Source organism: Chironomus tepperi, unplaced genomic scaffold, assembly GCF_022539635.2.
Source record: "Chironomus tepperi strain 1889 unplaced genomic scaffold, CSIRO-AGI_Ctep_v1 contig_223, whole genome shotgun sequence".
Taxonomy (NCBI): domain Eukaryota; kingdom Metazoa; phylum Arthropoda; class Insecta; order Diptera; family Chironomidae; genus Chironomus; species Chironomus tepperi.
In genome coordinates this window covers 1,760,118-1,772,637 of record NW_027226345.1, presented here as the reverse complement: position 1 = coordinate 1,772,637, position 12,520 = coordinate 1,760,118, and the positions used below count along the sequence as shown (strand labels likewise).

The 12,520-nt window shown below is 31.6% G+C and overlaps 1 long non-coding RNA gene across 1 annotated transcript; it reads right to left on the bottom strand.

The window, feature by feature from the left end:
- Positions 1–3,530: 3,530 nt before the first annotated feature.
- On the bottom strand, positions 3,531–4,457 carry LOC139091061 (uncharacterized). The gene is made up of 3 exons (XR_011544480.1): positions 4,366–4,457; positions 3,921–3,958; positions 3,531–3,812 (listed from the first exon to the last, which is right to left on the bottom strand). It is a non-coding gene; the product is annotated as an uncharacterized lncRNA (long non-coding RNA).
- Between the last annotated feature and the right edge of the window lie 8,063 nt (positions 4,458–12,520).

The following is a 12,520-nucleotide window of genomic DNA, read 5'->3' as shown; positions in this document are numbered from 1 at the left end:
AAGATAAGACTGCTCTTTAGCTAAAAATTCAGCATATAAAAATTTTGCAGGTATTTTGATTTATGGCCCCTGAGAGGCCTTGCCAGAGTCACACCGGTCTAGCACCAGATTTTGGATCGATTAACCGTCTTGTGATATTCGAATATACAAGATCTTATTAACTTTTCTCCTTCTAATCAATAATCTAACCTCAATCATTAAGATTAATCTCCTTTATGAATTAACATCTTAAATATATTCCATAAAATACCTTTTTAAAATTCAAGCTAATAAGAAAATTCATTCATTCACAATTCCAGAGAAAAGACATAGTAACTAAGACTTATTACTTTACTTTTAATATAAAAAGTGATTCATATCTTAATCAATTATATCTCTTATTTTTGTGAATGAAGTAGTTGTGGCCACATCAGCAATTCATCAAAAAATTAAAAAAATTATTCCGCGAAACAAAAGTGCCTTAATTTTCAATTCTTTATGAAGACAACGTAAAAATTTGAAATTATCATTTTCCATTCATTCCATCCAAATATATATTACGTTTCCACCAGCCCATTCATCTTCAAGTGAATTTTTCACATTTTATATTTCTTCGTTCAATGACACAAAGACGAGCAACAAAAAGTATAAAATATTTAAAGGAGAAAATGAAAAATGGGACACACAAAGAGGAATAAATGAAAGAAAAAATAAATAAATAAGGAGTTTAGGTGAAATGACTAGAAAGTGCCAGAGACAATGAAGAAAAAATTGTCTAGGTTGGAAAATGCCTCTTGAAGAAAGAGAAGTGAAAAATGTGAAAAACATATAATTTTCCGTCTCTGTCTCATTCACATTCATTTCTACTATTATGTTTGATGTCTGATGTCTTGCACTTTCGAGACAAGTATCATGCTTGAGTCTGTAAATTGCATACGTTAGGAGTTTTTTTTAATGCTGTATAGTGCAAGGTAATAAATGAGCTGCTAAAAGATCAAAGAGGATGAATAAAAGCAGAGTGAAGAAAAAAACAAGCAGTAAGAGATGTTGGAGAGGAATTAATTCATGCATATCCATGCAGTACCAGAAGCAAAGAGTGAAATTGCAGTTTTTATATCAATTTTATTTCTTTATTTTCTCATTCTCATCTTAACTGTCCCACGAGATGATGATGATGATGACGGTAACTATAAGAATTTTCATCGTTTGTTGAAATTATGCTGGATGTCTCATAAGATTTTTAGCGCATTTTTGAAATTTTTTTCAAAAAGGTAGCTTAATAAGACACAATGTTCGGTCGTTCGTTCGTTCGGTCGTTCGTTCGGTCGTTCGTTCGTTCGGCTGTCATTAAAAACTTTTTATCTAGACATCGCAGAGAGCTCGGAATGGTTTTAAAAGATCAGTTCCATAAAGTTATTGGCGCCCCGGGCATTTAAAAGTTTCAAATCAAAGCATAAATACTATAATTAACAATTTTTCATTTTCATATACAACAACAACAAAAACAACAACACGTTTTTTCATTGTTTTACAGTGTTTTTCAATGTTTGTCGATGTTTTTACAGTGTTTACTGAACAATGTTTGAATTTTTTTTTACCGTTATGAGGTTTGAATTATGAAAATCCGTTAAATGATTAAGTTCTTAAATTTGTGGAAGTTTTATATGGATCTTGTGTTTTTGGTCTGGAAGTGAACTGGATCTTACTGGATCTTGTGTTTTAGGTCTGGAAGTGACCTGGATCTTACTGGATCTTGTGTTTTAGGTCTAGAAGTGAACTGGATCTTACTAGATCTTGTGTTTTAGGTTTGGAAGTGACCTGGATCTTACTAGATCTTGTGTTTTAGGTCTGGAAGTGACCTGGATCTTACTGGATCTTGTGTTTTAGGTCTGGAAGTGACCTGGATCTTACTGGATCTTGTGTTTTAGGTCTTTAAGTGAACTGGATCTTACTAGATCTTGTGTTTTAGGTTTGGAAGTGACCTGGATCTTACTAGATCTTGTGTTTTAGGTCTGGAAGTGACCTGGATCTTACTGGATCTTGTGTTTTAGGTCTGGAAGTAACCTGGATCTAGGTTTTTAGGACGTGACCACGATCTTCCTGGATCTCATTTTTGTGGGTCTGGAAGTGACTTATTAATCAATTACTGATCGCTAGGACAAAAATGCGCTTAAGTCCCTCGATCAATAACACGAGGACTTCTGTAATTTTTTTTTTTACTGTTTCACACTCACGAATAATTAATAAAGTGGCGCAATGATAATTAAAAAATTATATAGGATGTAGCATCATAATCAATGTATTTAGCACTACATAATGGTAAAGTATAGTCTTTAGTGTCAATTTATTGTATAGGGTTTCTGATTTCCTGAATGTTGGTCCAATAGAATGAAAAGAGTTGTTTAATGAGCATTAGGAAGAGAAATAATGTTCAAGTGTGCTTTTTGACATGATCTCCAAGAACCGCTGGTAGTTCAGTAGGTAAGAGCACTTCACATGTAATTAAGAGGACGCGAGTTCGAATCTCACTCAGGCTATGTTGTAGGGAAGGGTAATTTGTACTCTGGAACCTAAGTTGTAATAAGTATAGATCAATTGAGATCTATGACCTCCCTCAGATGTCGCCTAAAATCAGCTCTTATAGCCAGCTACCGTTTGCCTGTTTCCGGTTCCAAATGCGATAATATCTCGATCGACAGCTTCTTTCCATAAGTTCTTTGGCTGTCCACGTCACCTTTTGCCATCTCCAAAGTCTGCCGTTAAGAGCCTATTTACTGGAGTTTCCACAGGACTTATAATGGATTCTTTAGTATTTAGAAAATTCATAGCTCGAAGTCGACCCGAATTCTATAGTAGAATAGACTTTTTCATTCCAAATCCTAACATACATATCACAGAAGTAACCAATAGCTAATGGTGATGCTTAAGAATGTCTTGATCCAGCATTCAAAAGATTCTCATTATATAATCAGCTCAACTCAATGTTACTGTCAAATATCATCTCTTTCCTCTCATTTGAACACAAACTATTCCATAATTATCGAAGATTCCTAAAGATAATCAGTCGGATATCACAAAAATTCCGACCTAGAAACTCTACTTCTTTTCAAACTTTTTATCACAACTAACCATAACCCGTTCATTGACTGAAATGTAAAGTATAACAAAAAATAATATGTATATATCCATTACCATTGGAATCTTGTTTAGTAATTTAATGCAGTAAAAATGTGAATGGCATCGTGTATCTAAAAGAGATCCGGATTCCACGATTCAAAACTCTCCAAAGTTGAATGTTTGAGACTGTTAGTCACCAGCTTATAGCCGAAGGCAATTATAAACTACTACTTATATATCATATTAAACTTGTTCCATTCACTTTAAATGTGACGAGATTCAATAAATATTTTTTTTTTCTTGTCTTGTCCCCTCTTTTTTTTTTTGATAATGCTGCGGACGTTGAAAGACGAAAGGTAAGAAAAAAAAAATAATAAAATTAAAATGATGTATTTGTTTTAAAAATTTCATCGCATTTACGAACGGTGATGATGTATCATAAAAATGTTTAAGCAAATAATTTTGTTCTCCTTTGTTCATTCAAATCCAAATTGTTCTATTATTGTGGATATATAAATGTTTCTCAAGCAACAAAAAGTTTCCGCCAGAAGACTTCAAATGTTTGGCTTTTATTATTGCTTGAATTTAAGCATTTTATTTGTTGAAGCTCAGGAATATACAATACTGATTTTAGTGAGGCAGATCACAACTTCTTTCAACACTAGAGTGATGGCTTTAAAGAGTTATTGCTGGACGATTGATTTTCAGATGAATATCTAGGATATTTTAGAATTAGAATTGAGTTATTTATGTGTTAGTAGGATACAAAGCTTTTGGATCTGAATTGTTTATTTGTATATCCAAATTTAGCTATAGATTATTACTTGTTAAATTCCTTTTGAGACGAATCATTTAGTGATTCCTAAAAAGAAGACATTTTATTAGCAAATGACAAACTTGCCGATGGTTTTATTGCTGACTGCATAATTAAAATTACATTTTTATTAAATATTCATAATTTGTTAATATTAGAATGATTTAGAGACAAATTTTGAGAATTTAACTCGAAAGATCCTGCATTTCTGATGAGTTTTGCAAGTACTACCAATAATTAAATCTTCTGGAACCGATCTTACCATTAAAATTGATTAAATTTAACAAATATTCCTGAATATTGACTCAAAATTTTGTAAACAAAAGGGGTGTTCAACTACGCCAAAAATCTCAAATATCTAAAAACCGTTGAAAAGTCAAAACCCTGAAAATTCTTAATGATCTCAATCTTTTAAGCCAAAAACCTTAAGACAATCAAATTTTCCCAATCTTTACCTTGACAAATTCCAAAAGAAATCTGCAATTCAAAATAATTTCATCGAGAAACTCAAGCAAATTCTCCTAATAAGGTCTCACTCAGTTTATTCAACTTTTTTTTTCTGCCTCCAATTTGCCTTTTTTTTTACTTATATTAATTTTTATGTTCACTAGTGTGTGTTGTATTCGCTTGCTCATACTTAGTTTCTTTCTTCTTGAAGCCTTCTCATTCATCACTCGCGTGGTTTTTAAGCAGAATTTGAATCGTGACGTCATTCCTCGAAACTAATACAAACGTTTGCAAAAAAAATTTTTTTTCTCTTGTTTTTTTTTTTGCTATTTTAATTTATCGATAAATCGTTAGTCATTTTGTCGACATCCGCTTGCGTTTTGGTCTTGTTCTCATACATCTACACATATACACAAAAATTGTATATAACAATATTCACAAGAAAAAGATTCTTTTTTATTTTATTCTTCTGTGCAACCATCATGTTAGCAATTTATTAAATAAATATTCTTCATACTGATTGGCTTGAAAATGTCGAGAGTGAAAAGAATTCATTAAAAGAAATTAAAATTATTTATTTAATGACTCTTACTTGCAATGAGATATGTTGTTAATTACTATAATTTAGTATTTTGTACCTTCACATGAATATTACCATTTATGTACATATATATGCAATATCTTAGCGAATATTAATGGAAATATACAGTAAATAAATGTCGTCATTTACACCATAAAGTATATCTGTTCCAAGGAAATTCACAATGATCATATGACAGTGATGCTGTCACAAGTAGTCATCTTGTCAGGTCTGATATCTTTTGACTATCCGGAATGTCAACCAGTTGAAGACATTAAAAGCTCGTAATTATCTCAACAGGTGTTACTTTTTCTTTAACTTGACATAAATGCTCTCTGTGTGATCGTAAAACTTTAAATTATTTCCGAAGAATTTGTTGTCATTTGCAGGACAATTTATAAATTTTATTTTAAGATTTTTTTATATTATTATTAATAAGCTTTAATGACATAATTTGTGGCTGAAGTTGAAGTGATGAAATTCACATGAAACTTAAAATTTTCTCTTTAAGTTGTAATTGCACTGAGCTTATTCATAATTAATGAGTAACTCAATATATAAGTTGTTGACAAATAATAAATAAATGTTATTGGAGCTTAAATTGTTATGACTACTTCAGATTCTTTATGATAAAAATATTTATGAAATTGGTACTGCAATACTTTCTTATTTGTGTTCAGCGCTGCTGATCTTGTTGAGTTTAGTTTTGTGAAATTCAATGATTCAAAGTTGCTGAAATTGAATGCAGCATTGCTAGATTGATGATTCAGCGATGCTGAACTCGCTGAATTGAGAGTTTCTGAGCTTAATGAATTTAGTGATGCCGAACTTACTTGATCTTGATGAATTTACTGTTGGAATATTGTTGATTTTAAAATTCTAAACTACTAGAATCGAGAGTTGCTGAATTCAGCGATGTTGATCTTTTTAAAATTGTTGAATTCAGTGTTCGATCATTATGAAATTTGCGCTAGTATACTGAACTTTTTGGATCAAAATTCGCTGATTTCAGTAATGCTGAATGTGCTTAACTAATGCTTTATTTCCTGAATTCAGCAATGCTGAATTTGCTGAATTCAGTAACGCTGAATTTGCTGAACTTACCACTAGAAACTTTAATGTAATTAAATTCAACGTCAACATTTGTTTCTCTTGGACATAATTAAATTTTATGTACAAATTTTATTTCTAATATTTCAAATAATTTTATGACATATGCTAACTGTTCAAGCCCCTCAAAAAACATAATCATAAATCGCACGTTTTCTACATTATTAAATATCAAGGTGGGGTGGCAATAACTTGGTTCTTACAGTGCTTCAACATCGCTTCTGTTAATTCCATAAATGGTCAATAAATATTAGATTTTGATTTTAAATGTTATGCTCGTGGCAATGTCCAGTGGGTAGCTAAATGACTTTGTGTATAGTTAACTAGCTTGCTGATAGAATCATAGATCTATACAATAAGTGAGTAAACTATTCATATTTATTTTACGATCATGGTCATAAAATCAAAAAAGAAGAAAAAAAATCTGAAATTTATTGTGAATATTTTTAACGACGCAATAAATTGAATTCTTTTATCCTAATTTATTTAATTAGGGATCGCACGAGAGCGAACAGTTTGAAAGTTGCAAACTCACTCAACTGAGCTTATTAATGAAAAACACTAAATTGTAATCAACAGTAGATGTAATTTATCATGATGACAATTTAAGTGTCCCACTTTTTATATATAAAGTTTTGCAGTCATTGAAACAGTAACGCCAAACTTTTACGTGATATCCTATGCAATTCTACAAATTTCACTCGACAGCATGATTTGAATAAAAAATCATTTTTTTTGTTACTTTTTTTCGAAAAAAAAAAATATAAATTACTTAAAGTGCACTTTCTTTCTCAGAAATACTCTGTCTTCTTATTCCTTTTTCAATTTTTCATACATGTGAATTTGTTATGTACATTTTTTACAGACATCAAATAAATGCAAAACTACGCCACAACTGTTGTTGTCGAAAAAAATAAAAAAAATCTGAGTGAAGTGACTCATTACTCACTGTAGAAATGCTAAAATTAAGTAAATCAGCATAAAAAAAAAGTATGAAAAATTATAGGTAAATAATGGCATTAGCATAAGTATATCAAGATATGACATGTTTTGGGCGAGACCAAACAGCTACATGCCGGCTTTCCAGCACATGACGCTCGTAAAATATTATTTTTTTATTTGCAAAACAAAAATGCGTTTAAATGTTTAATTCTGCTGACTGGGTGAATGACTTGGAGTTTAGTTTTTTAAAAATAATTAAGTAGCCACAAACTATGATAAAATTCGTGGAAATATATTGGGATATCATGCTGAGGACTTATCAAATAAAAACGACTGGAGTAATTTTGAAAGTTTTTTGTAATTTTATAGCTGGCTATTGATCTCTCCTTGTCTATCATTCGTCATGGTTTGAAGAACTATATTTAAACTTTTAAGATCTAATTTTGAGTTTGATCTAACAATAGTTGAAGCTTAGTTGAGAACAAAATAAGCTGAATTAATATTTAGTTCGATTCAGCTTAGCTTCGAATTTAGCGCAATTCAGCCATAATTCAGTTCAAATTCAGGTTAAATTCATAGCAATTTATCATGAATTCAGTTTAAATTCAAACCAACTCAGCACAAGTTCAGTTTGAATTTAGAGCAATTCAGCCAAAGTTCAGTTTGAATTCAAAACAATTCACCATAATTTCAGTTCAAGTTCAGCCAATCAAGTAAAATTTCAATTTAAATTCAGAGCAATTCAGCCAAAGTTCAATATAAAATCAGAGCAATTCAGCCAATGTTCAATTTAAATTCAGATAAATTCAGCCAAAGTTCAGTTTGAATTCAGCTAATCCAGTAAAAGTTTAAATTAAATTCAGAGCAATTCAGCTTAGGTTCATTTCAAATTCAGCGGAAATCAGCATAAATCCATTTTAAAATTCAAATTCAGCTTAATTTACTTGCAATTTGCCTATCATTAAGCACACACAAAAAAATGTGCTTGAATTCCAACTTTCTACTCTCAAACTCAATAAAATATGAAGTCAAAGAAATTTACATAAGAAATATTATTTGAATTGAAAAGAAAATTGCAAGCACTTCTTATTTTTTTTCGCTAATTTAATTAATCAACATTTCACTGTGCATTTAATAAAATGCAAATTGCTTTTTAATTGGAGTTTTTTGTTAATAATTTATCATTTTTCCTTTACCATCGCAACTTCTTTTGTTTATCAACTCTCATACACAGCAAGAAGTGAGAGCACACACAAGTATCTGAACTGGAGTGGTAAACATTTTTTGATGACTTTTTTCACATGCATTTCATTAGACTCTAAAGTCCATGGGAGTTCATTAAGCAAATGAGGCCTCTTTTCTTCCTCCTCCTTTTCATACAGTATGTCCAATAGTTCTTCAATTTGAGCATTTCGTTCAACAATAAAAAAAAGTAGAAAGTGAGCAGTAAAAAGAAATGATTGAAGGCATGTTAAAATAAGACTTTACGGAGTGTGAGCCAAAACCAACAATTGCTAATTCATCAATGATTTCATCGCTCATTTTTGTGTATAAGGAAATATTTTAATTTTTCTTCTTTTTGATCACTATTTCTTTAGTAGTGCATGTTTCGCTTCTTATATAATGGAATTTCCCAAAAATAAGAAGAAATCCAAAACCATTTAATATTGAACGATTAAGTTTAAGCAGAATTAGATCATTTATTTCTTGAATTTATAAGCAGAGACTTATTTGGTGTAAAAAGTGTTTGAGAATTTGATTGAATCGCAATAAAAAAAAAGAAGTTAGACTTTGATTCAAACAGCTTTTTTTTTTGGTAAATTGGCGAAAAGGTATTTACTTTTTTATTGTGCAGAAAAAATTCTCATTTTGTTTAATTACAACAGTTTTAATTGTCCGATGATTATAAAATTTTTATGGGAATTTATTTAGAGAAATCAAGGATGTGAATATATGAGTTTTGATGATTTTTAATGAAGAAATTGATGAAATAATTAGAATCTAAGAAGTAATGTAATTTTAATAAGAATTTTGTCGACTTAAAAAAACTCAAGGGCGTATCCAGGAGTCGATTTTTCCTCTAATGGTACTGTACGGTAAAGGTATACCACTGGTACGATACAATGGTACAACTGGTATGACAAAGAGTTATTACTTATTTACTTAATTGTTGCCAGTTGCAACCATGTACCTATGTGGAGCTTAGGTTACATCAAAAGGCTTCTCATCTGACTCTGTTGTTGGCTCTATCGCCTAGTTTGTACATACTGTCCCTCCGTACTTTTAGCTGATATTCTTTCATTACTGCTCTGCGCAAACTAGCTTTTAGAGCTCCTGATCACCATTTCCCGTGTTGATTTCAATGAAATTTTCTTAATGTACTCATTGGTGAGCCACTGATGTACCATTGGTACCAGATTTTGCCATACGAGGTGATCCATTGTACCGTGCCAGAGGTATATACAGTATCGTACTACTGCCTTAAAATTCGTCTCCTGCTGCTGTCGCTGTCATTATTTGATTCAATAAAACTTGCAGTAAATCACCCAAAAGTATCAATTTCGACACATGCACCCCACATTTACTCCACAAAACTTTTGTTTATTAAAATATCAATTGTTTAAAGGCTTAATAATCTAAAACATCAACTAATAAAAAATTACCATAAAGCTAAATTTCGTAGGCGTTTTTCCAATATCTGTCATCATCACAGAAAAATAGCTTACCCCTCCTTAATAGCAATCCCCTTTTTGTGACGCATAACCATATTATTATTAAAACGGATCTGACATATGACGATTCACAACTATTCTTTATTTATACATATAATTTTCTTTATTATCCTCACACCATTTAACTCAATTTAATTTTTTGCAACATTGTTGCTTACAACATATATACACTGTTGCTTATATCTTCTTTAAGCTAATGATGATGAATATTTGCAAAGTACTAATCTTAATAAGCATTCACAGTTGTTAGATTTCTCGTCCTAAAGATAGTAGCTGGGTAAGATATAATTGACTATAGTAACGCAATTTTTGGATCTTGTGCAATTTGCAGTCATTTATTTTTATGTTTTTACTAAATTAAAATTTTTTTGAATGCTTAATAACTTAAGATGTGATTAGATATACGATAAGATTAGTTCGGAGCAGCACAACACGGAAACTAGGGCACTGTTGAGGGAAAAATATCAAAATGACGTGCAGGTGTCCTGAAGGCATTGTGACGACTGTTTTTTTTATTTATTTTACCGACTAAAATGAGATTAGTCAAAGTAGACGGATATTGATTAGTTTCGATGTTGTCTTATAGTGACACAATCTAGATCTCGTGAAGTTGACGAAGTTGCGACTTTGGGATAGCATGGTGTCAATTAGGGTTTCTTGACCACTCAGTTTCCACAAATTCTAGAGGATAAGACTTGCGAATTTTCCCAAATCGAAACCGAAACTATAAAGGAGTTTCCGGAATTCTCGGTCGCGACAAATCTCAAGACCGGAAAGTCTTGGACTCGGTACAAAGAATCTGTAGTGTTAATGAATTACAAGAATGGGGAAATTGGGATATTTTTAAGTGTTTTGTTAATAAATAATGGACGAGAAGAAGCATTCATAATTTCAAGTTCCTTCGTTCCAAACCTTACCCTTAAATATTGAATATCTCAAAAATAACCAATTTTGACCCAAACACTTCAACTAACCGACCACACGGACACTACATATTCCCCTGCATTCAACAGCTTACGAATCGACCCAAACAATTCTTACTCTAGTTTAGACATACAAACACATAAATTTATATATACATTTTTGCGAAGGATGACCTTAATGAATTGAACGATCGCGTCATTAGGCAGTCAACAAACCAAAACCAAATTGAATTTGTGAAAATAAAGAAGTAAAGAAGAAGTAATTTTATATATTTTTTGCAATCATTGTCGCCTTATGTATGTTTCCCTCACAGTTCTTTGGTCGGTTTGCTGTTACTTTATATTTATTTTAAAATTCTTACACATAATTCTTTATTTTGTCACAACAGAATGAGCGCAATTCTGGATAAAAAAAGAGAGTCGATTGGAACTTTGCATAATTTAACAATTCATTCATTCATTCATTTATTCGTTCATTCAATTAACGTAATTCGAAGATGTCATCGTGAGTGGCAGTGATTCTTACTTTTTATTTTTAGTTCTTTTTTTTTGTTTTCTTCCGGACAATTTTATATTATTTTGTACACATACGTTCCTTGTTCGTTTGGCTGATGAACTTTTTTTTTTCGTTATGCTTGATATTCTTTTTGTACATCTTTATAAAGAAACAACAAAAAAAATAAATAATTCGTTTTTGTGTGTTTGCAAATAAATGGCGACACACCAACTGTAAATGATTATGATACTTTGGTTTTGAAGTTTGCAAAAAAAAGACGACAGAATGAAAAATACAATATATCCGGTAACGTGTTTCCTGATTTCCGCTTTTTTTCAGACTATTCCACTTTGCCAGCGGTTTCTAAACTGTGTGCCAAGGCACTTACTTTGCTAACCGTAAAGATCAATTGTGGTCCATGTCCTCACTTAGTTTGCGTCTGAAGCTGGCTCTATCGCTGGCAATACACCTTATACAATTCATGGAATTTCCAAACTCCATTTAAGTAGTTCGACACACAGTTTACCCACCACTGCACTATGCAAATAATGCAAATCATAAATAGATAAATAGTAATGAGAATCGAGAATAATTAGCATTGCAATCAATGAATAAATGCGCGTGGTAGAACAATGAACTTTTTTTTTTGCTTGAGTTCCTGTCTTGAATTCTGCTTTTGTGATTGTTTTCGGCGGTTAAGTGAGACTTTGTGACTAATCGGCTATCAAATGATCATGAAAATTAGTCACATAGCATGTGATGCAAACAGTGTTGTGAGTTGGAGGGTTTGTGCATTTAATAGTTGATTTTGAACATCTTGTATAGATTGTCTACTAGAAAAGCAGGAACAAATCATCGATAATTGATGTTTTGTTTAATGAAGCTAGTCACAATAGGTCTACTCATGACAAATTAGTGAAACTGTCCATTTACTAGTATATCCTTGCATTAATATCCTGCCACCGATCAGCCTTTTTCTGAAATTTCAGAGTCCGAACCTTCAAGTACTTCCAACTTTGAGGTTATCTTGACTTTTCCTTAATTACAATCCTATATCTAGCTTAACCTATTATTTTTTGTAGTACACCTTGGTGGTAAGACTTGACCAAAACCGCGCACAGATAAGGGCTTTGGGCATTTCCACGAGTGCGTCACGGGACAAAGGTTGTCCACCACTGTCTTAGATTGATCCTAGTTCCAATGACTCCTACATTAGAGTCTAATGCTCTCCTGCTCTACCTCAAACACTTCACAACCTTACCGTGTTATGACATTAATTTTAATGTTAAGTTAATATCGAACAAATTAACATCCAAAAAAACCTCAATTCCGTTACTATTTGCAAAAACTAAAGGTGAATGTACTTGGCAATCAAATCAA